Below are 8083 nucleotides of genomic sequence, written 5' to 3' on the forward strand. Positions count from 1 at the left end.
CAGACCTCAGACTGTGCTGCTGCCTGACTGGCCTATTCAGGTGGGAAAGTTGGATGTGGACCATTTACAACAATGTGCCGAGCTTTTAAGACACGTGCCTCAGTCAGTTTAAGTACCACGGCGAGAAGGTTTGAGAAACATTCTGAATGAATTTTATTTAGTGATGCAACAAGCTGATTAAAATTATTATACTTTTGAATGTTAATAAATCAACTTCCTATACGGAATATTTTTACACAAGTAATGGATCAAATAGCTATGTGCGATACATCATATTTAACATCTATGCATTTTAGCGTCTTTTAGCGGGTTTTTTTTTTGTTTTCTGGTTGACTCTCATGGCTCTCATCATTGTCTCATCGTCTACGTTTTTTTTTTTCCTCAGTGAGCGAGTTCTACTGTCCAGAAAAGCAGGAAAAATTAGCAACTAGCTAATTAACAGACTTCCGATCATGGTGGCGCCCTGAAAAGACGTGACTCCACTTGAACAACCCAAACTTTAACAAAACAATAGGTGTCGCACAAGTGAAAACTACCTAACTAATGAACGTAGCGAAGGCTTTAGCAGGTAAAAAGCCAGAAATTTTCAGGAGTTGGTGGAGACCAAAACAGAGGTTAAACAAAGTGAACCCTGAACTTACATTAGTCACAAGCCAAACTGCACAAAGCTATATACAACCTTTTGCGAATACATTTGCCACGCCAGCTAAATTGGTCATATATCACAGTGATGTGTTTGCACTTTGTTTTTACTTTGTTTCTACTGCCTCAAAGTGTCCAATAAAGTTATAAGTGTTAAGTATTTACTAGTTTCTCAAATTAATTGTATCTCTGCTTTTTACTCTTCTACAAAGAGAAAATTATTTTGATTCGCTCGACTCAGACACTCAGTTACAAGACTTAAAATATGTTCAAAAACAGCTATGAAACTCATCCAAAGAATGAAATAGAGTTACAATAGATGTCTGACTCATGTGAATAACCATGTAAGGACAAAGTGATTGTTTTATGGGTATGAGCTAAGTCCTCACTTCCATCATTACCACATACAAGCCCGATCTCGCTCTCGCTCTCGCTCCCAGGATGGCAGACGTCCAACATCCAAGCTGTCCTTCACGTTTGCCATGCACACTTCAACACGTTCAGCACCTCCATGGCCGCGAGCATAAATCCAACGGGCCTACGACTGACCTGCACACTGCCCTGTCTGTTTTCCCTCGTGCGATTCATAAGAGCAGTTAACCTTGCTAACTGTGTAAACACATGACCTCACCCGTCATGTGTGTTCACACTGAATGGTATTTTTCACACACTCCTCTGGGATTTACATCACCTTATTACCTCCACGTTCCCCTTAATTCCCCATTACCCTAAAATATGGGACTTTTAACCGGCGATTTGACAGGCCCTTGATTAGCCATGTTTGTTTAGTTTTGGGACTCTTTGGGAGGAAGACGAGAGGCTGAGCCGAGAAGGGAAGAGGAGGAGGAGGAGGAGGAGGAGGAGGGAGGTGAAGAGAGGACAGGGGAAAAAGAATGGAAAGTTGGCGAGGAGAAGAAGTTGGGTGAAGTGAGAATGAACGTTATAGTAATCATTTCTTTTCGGGAGAAAATAGCTGAGGTGGAATAGATTGGCGTTACAGGAAAGAAGAGAGGCGGAGGGAAAGCTGCTGCTAGGAGAAAGATGTAAGGTGGTTTCGCTGCCACAGGGACACGCTGTGCACGTCTGAGGTCCCAGTGGGAAGACGGCGAAGGAAAACACAAGGCCAATCAGCTAACAGAGACATTTCCTGTGCTTGTTTTATCAGATGAGAAGAAGCCCAAAGGCTAAATGTCCCCTCTCAACAAGGTTGTACACTTCTCCGAATAACCCGCTTTGGGGAACGGAGGGGAAGAACATGCATCTTTGTAGGATGACATCAGGAGCGCTGCTTAGGAGCACTGACCTCACTCTCGCACAATCAATCATCCACAAAAAACCCATGAAACGTAGACCACGTGAGTAAGAGAGGAGGTTTTACCTTTGGAGATATAAAGCAAGCTGCCTCGTGAATTGAATCATCTCCTACTAAAAGAACTCAACATTTAGTAAAAGCTAAAGGAATACAACAGTCCCTTTTTTTTTAAAGCTATAAAACCTCTGGCATAGCTTGGCATCTGGCAACTAGCAGATGGCGGACCAATACGCCAATTACCAACGCTGACATGCCATGCTGCCTATTAGGCAATCTGGCCTTGAGTGATCGCACTTTAAAGTCAGAAAACGATACGAGAGAGAGAGAGAGAGAGAGGCTGATCTAACAAACCGTCTTCATCAGAGTGTGACTAAAGCCCAGAGGAATTCCAACACAGGTCTTTTGTGCCCACATGACTGCTTCAGACAGAAAAATCAAAGTTTCAGAGTTAGTTTGGAAAGAAAGGAAGCAAAGATACAGACCCTGGGAGAGAGGGTCATTATCAAATTCCTTATGCAGGTACAGTGTATTGAATCCGAGGCTTGAAAATAGCTATGTAAGCGTGGTTTGATTAAAAACGGCTTAATTTGGTGGTGAATCTATTATAGGGCAGGGGAAAAAAAACTAAAAAAAACAGATGAGACTTCTCTATCACCCCAGAGACAACCAAAGACAAATTGTGCCGTGAGGAAATTCCAGAAACATCCAAGAGAACCGTGCTCCCCCTTCATACAACTGTTCCATGTCAGTCTGGCTGCAAAATGAGGAACAACAAACAGAATATAAGGCTAAATTACACACAGGGAACGTGGCAAATAAAAGGCATTTTAAGATTTTCAAACCTCTCGCTTCATAAATAAACATCATCTAAGGTTTCATGAACATGCGAGTTCACGAACAGCCACGCAGCCCTACTGACCGTTGTTACCCGGTGAAAGAGTTAAGAATTCTTCTCTGCCCGACATCTGCGCGTCCGTCCAAGCTCACCATATTATACAACTTACTGTGCGGTTCTGGATGCAGCGCATTCAAATTACATGCTATCGAATTCAAAGGCGAGGGTGGGGGGGAACGGAGTGAGTACGCCGCGGGGCACGAGTCCCAGGCCAGAGACCCATGAGCGCTATAGCTGCACGTCAATCACAGTCGCTTGAAATGAGCCGGACCCCGTCCTGCTCCTGATGTCGTCCAGAAGACACAAACCTAAAACCTAAACTGACTTTATTCCAGGGACACTAATGACAAGGACACCGCTGATAAAACAGAAAGCTCTCATTTCGCTCGTGGCTCTGCAGGCATGCTAGTGGTTCTGCGGGCTGCATCCTTATCGCGAACCATATTCATACAGAAAACGAAATCTGCATAAAATTAAACCGAGGGGCAAAAAAGACTGGAGCACAGGAAACGTGCTTGACATATTTTCACTGGTCCGGTATGAGAAGAAACCAGAAAATAGCTCTGGCACCTGCTGTGCAGAAACAATGTATGTTTGGACTGAGATGTCAGCATGTGATCACTGGAAACTGAACCACATTTGGAAAGCTTTAACACGAAACACAGTATAGGTAAACATCTATTTAAAAAAAGAATGGAATGGTACAATCATTTGTGTTAGAAAATGGCCTCTGCCAGGTTTCCATTCTATTCAAATTCAGTTCGCCACTTGGTTGGCTGCCTTCTCTTAGTGGTGGTAAGAAACTACTGCCTCGCAAGGAAACTCTGAATTCTTGCTTTGGAACTTGATACTGTGGTGGATTATGAGTATCAAGCATCAAACTATAACAAAGCACCCACATACATTGCATGCATGTAAACACATAAGTGTGCATGCTTCATGCTTTAGCGTTTCTTGATTGTGATGAGAATAAGCCACAATAATCACCCAATCCAGCATCAAACCTTAATCAGTGGGCAAGAGAAAGAGAGAAGGAGAGGGAGTGATGGGATGGAAAGGGAGATGGAGGGAGAAGGAGGGAGCCAACATACAGTAACTAGAAGCCTTCACCGCACTGCGCAGCCCAGAGCCAGACTCCGGAAATGCATGGCAGTGTTCCCTACATCCTGCCCGCCCAGCCCTAACCCTGGCCCTGGCTCTCGCCCCACACTGCCAAACCTCTGTTATCACTCTGTGCAATTACCTCCAGATACTTCTGCGGCCATTTCATATCGTGCCAATTATAAAATCCCCCTTTGACTACCTACATGCATTTCAGTTTAAAGCATGCAGTTTTAGGCGTGTTTCAGCCAAGTAATAGCTGTGTGAGAGAGTATCCATGTGTGAACATGCATGCAAAAACTTGGGGACTCCTGCAGCTGCTAGGGAGCAATTCAAAAAATACAAAGAAGCTTTATTTATTAAAAAAGAAAAAAATAGTATTACATGACTCCATGTTGTGACTGGCAATGTGAGGAAACAATTGGCTATGTTAGCAGTGCAATTTGAACTGCAAAATTAAATGGATAAATTGTTGAAATAAACAGTGATGAAGCTGATATGTGACAAGTGGTGAATATATGGCTGAAATAGTCTGCTTAAAGTAAAAGTGGCAGCCATAATGGGACCTTGTTTTGCAAATAAAAATATGTCCGGCTGGAAAGAGACAATAATATGTTGATCCCACCTAAATTGTGCTGTTAATTCAAAGAGAGAACTGTGCAAGTGAAGAATGTCACAGAACTTAAACCACCGACTGTGCAATGAGCAGGTAACCCACTTTACCTCCTGAGCCTCTGCCGCCTTTAGTTTATTTGTTAAAAGTTGAAACAGTTAGCTGAAGGTCATAAACTAATAGCTGAAATAGCTAACTAACAATTATAGATTAACAGTTTAAATATTTAGCTAAAATTAATAGATAAGTAGTTGAGTCAACAGCTAAAAGTCATGGATAAATACCTAGTCATAATGGTTAGCTAAAAGTTATGAATAGTGAATTAAAGTAGTTAAAAGTTATGAACAGTGAGTTAAAATGGTTAGCTAAAAGTTACGTAAAAGAAATTAAAATATTGTTCTGAAAGTAATGATACGTATTTGAAATAACTAAAAGCAATGAATAAAGAGTTAAAACAGTTAGCTAAAACTCATGGAGAAACATTGTAAATGGTTAGCTAAAAGTCACTGATAAACAGTTGAAATATGTAGAAATCACAGATAAAGCGTTGAAATGGTGAGTCACAGATAGCCAACTTGAAATGATTAGCTAAAAGTTATAAATTAATAGTTTAAATAACTTTGACTTCACTGTTTGTCCGTGACTTTTAGCCAAAAGACTATTTAAACAAAACAGTTAGCTAAAAGTCACAGACAGTTGAAATGGTTAGCTAAAAGTTACATATACATTTTTTAAATATTTTACTGAAAGACTGAAATATTCAAAATAGCTAAAAGTAGTGAATAAACAATTGAAATAGGAAGCTAAAAGGAATAGATATACAGTTGAAACAGTTAGCCGAAGGTTGTGTATAAAAAGTTGGAATAGTTAGCTAAAAGTAATGCTAAATATTTTAAATAGCCAAAATGAATGGATAAATGGTTAAAATGACGAGTTATAGGTTACATTTAAACAGCTGAACTATTTTGCTTGTAGTGATGACAGAATTTGAAATAGCTAAAACATCATAGCTAAACATAATGGAAACTGAATCGATTGCTTAAAGTAATGGATAAATGCTCAAAATGATTAGCTATGGTTAGTTATGGGTAAAGAAACAAAGAAATGTATACATTTCTTCTAGTTCAGGAGTACAAATAATGGATAAGTGGTTTCACAGCTAGAGGAAGTAACTTAACTTTTTCTTTTCTGCTCTTATGTAATAAATGATGATGTTGCATCCAGTTGAAATACAGTTCAGATGTTAACAGGAACCATGACTGGCTGGTGTTAGTGATACTGATGATGCTGTGACGATGCCTGTGTGTGGGTACAAAACTTTGGGAACCAACAGACTGTTATGCATCACATTCCAGAGGCTGCTGCAATCATCTGTCACCAGGTCGGGCCTGCACCTTATAAGGAGCGCGGGGCATTCTCCACGTGTTTTCCAAACACTGCACAACTTATCAGATTCGGTTTCATGGACAATTACTGTGCTGTCTCTTGCCCGAAAGCATTGAAACACCCTACAGAGCTACCTTCCGCGGCTCCCGCTCCACCCTCTTCCATTTGCCATGCTTCAATTTCACACATACTCGTGTGTAATAAAGCCGAGATCAAAAGACTTTATGCCCAACTCAAGCACAATGAGAGCTGAGAAGTGCTTTCTGCCGCAGGGCTGGCGGGACTGCGAAGAATGTGATACCTTGAAACGATGAGAAGCGGATTCATCTGCCAGTGAGCAAGGCCTGCCCTATGAAAGGCTGCCCCGAGGCTTCATCTGCAGGAGATGCTGGATGTGTTTGAAGCTGATACGTCAAAAAATAATGCTGTATCTCAACATGATCTTGTGGTCAGACTTAATCTCTGAGGTGCACATGATGTGCCTGTAAGAGGCTCATCCTAACTTATAGCCAACTTACACTTTTACCAACAGGTTTAAGGATTCTGCAGTTTTAGGTCAAGAGCACAGCAGCTTTCCTTTAGGATATGAAGGATGCTATTTGCAGGCAACAACCAAACTCCTCTACGTATATTTGCAACTTTATCCTGCAGATTAAACGTGTCCCAGGCTGTTGCGAGGGTCATGTCAGCTACAGAGATGAGAAACTTGGCTGAGAGGGGTTTGGAGACACCCCTTCTTCCTGCGTCCCCTCATACTTTGTTCGATAAGAATCAGAAGCGCGCATAGCAGGAGCGGGCATACGCTTTTCTTTGTGCAATCGCGCGGTTTTAGACCCATTTACATGACAGCCCGATGGCTTGGGCTGCAGAAGAGCCGGGTGTCGCTCGCGATCGCGGTTTTACTTTGCATAAAGTTGGCGTGAAAAGCGCACAAAGGAGGGAGCGGCTTGCAGCCAAGACACTCTGAAAAGCGGAGCCCATGCGCACAGTGGAGATCCAGTATGATAATGTGCCACAGCGTCACTTAATGCATCGTGTTTTTCACGCGCTGCAGCATCCCTGACTTTTTATTTTTTGAATCCAAACGAGGTTTGGTGTCACCTTGAAAGAGTTGAGTAAAGTTTTAGCGCTTACCTGTGGATCCTAACGGGACAAAGTAGAACTCTAGAGTCGAGTGAGAGGAGAGGAGAGGAGAGAGAGCCAGTCTGCAGTCGGTCCTCCACTACACTCAATGATAAAAGCAAACTGAATGCCCGCTCAGGCCCCTCCCTTTTTAAGACACGGTCGCACATCTACTCTTGGCTTGTTGTCCGCCTCCGTGTGCTGGTGCAACGCCAAGCCACTGCAGGCTCAACTCCACTCCACAGTCCAAAATGAAAAAAAATGTCAGCTCTGCAAGGAACTTGTGCAAAACTCGCAATATCTAAAGTGACTCCTGTTGGTTATCCTCCTGGGGCCCCCCTGAAACAAAATCATCTGTCAAAATAGATCACATGAAATCGTGAACTAAAATAAGGGCCGTTTGCTCAAAGACAAGTGAGCAGGCCCAGAAAGTTGAATTACAGTGTCTTGGTAATGACAGAAGGATCATTAACCTAAAGTAAGAGATCATAACATGGCTGATAACCACAACGATCAATTATAGCACTGTCACTGACATTCATTTGCACAATTTGTCTGGGCAGGCGATGCTGATTTAATAATTACCATCACATTTAAGTCTAAGGATCCAATTTTCCTCCAGCGTTTCAGAGTTCTCTTTTAATAGGTGAAAAAAAAAAAAAAAAAAAGTGGAATAGAATTTGCGCCCCTTTTTGTTTCATTTGGACAAAAACTGGTAGTCGTAATTGACATGGGTCTTTGAATAATTTCTACATGGCAAACATTAAATATGAATTATACTGGTACACCAATCAGGCATAACATTATGACCACCTGCCAAATATTGTGTAGGTCTCCCTTGTGCCTCCAAAACAGTTGTGACTCATCGGAGAACGGACATGGGCCTTCTGAGGGTGGGGGCCTTTGGGTCCTGTGGGTTGAGGGGAGGGGCCTCTGTGGATCATCCCACAGATACTTGATCAGTTTGAGATCGAGTGAAGTCAACACCTTGTGCCGTTTTTCATGTTTTTTG

General features: G+C 42.1%; 1 protein-coding gene across 1 annotated transcript in view; it reads right to left on the reverse strand.

The window, feature by feature from the left end:
- cald1a (caldesmon 1a) overlaps positions 1-7180 on the reverse strand; it is a 55236-nt gene extending 48056 nt beyond the window's left edge. Inside the window, exon 1 of the mRNA XM_084573804.1 lies at positions 7084-7180. The gene's annotated coding sequence lies outside the window, so the exon portion shown is untranslated. The remainder of the gene's footprint in view (positions 1-7083) is intronic.
- Positions 7181-8083: the final 903 nt, after the last annotated feature.

This window comes from Chelon labrosus, assembly GCF_963514085.1.
Source record: "Chelon labrosus genome assembly, chromosome: 23".
Classification (NCBI taxonomy): domain Eukaryota; kingdom Metazoa; phylum Chordata; class Actinopteri; order Mugiliformes; family Mugilidae; genus Chelon; species Chelon labrosus.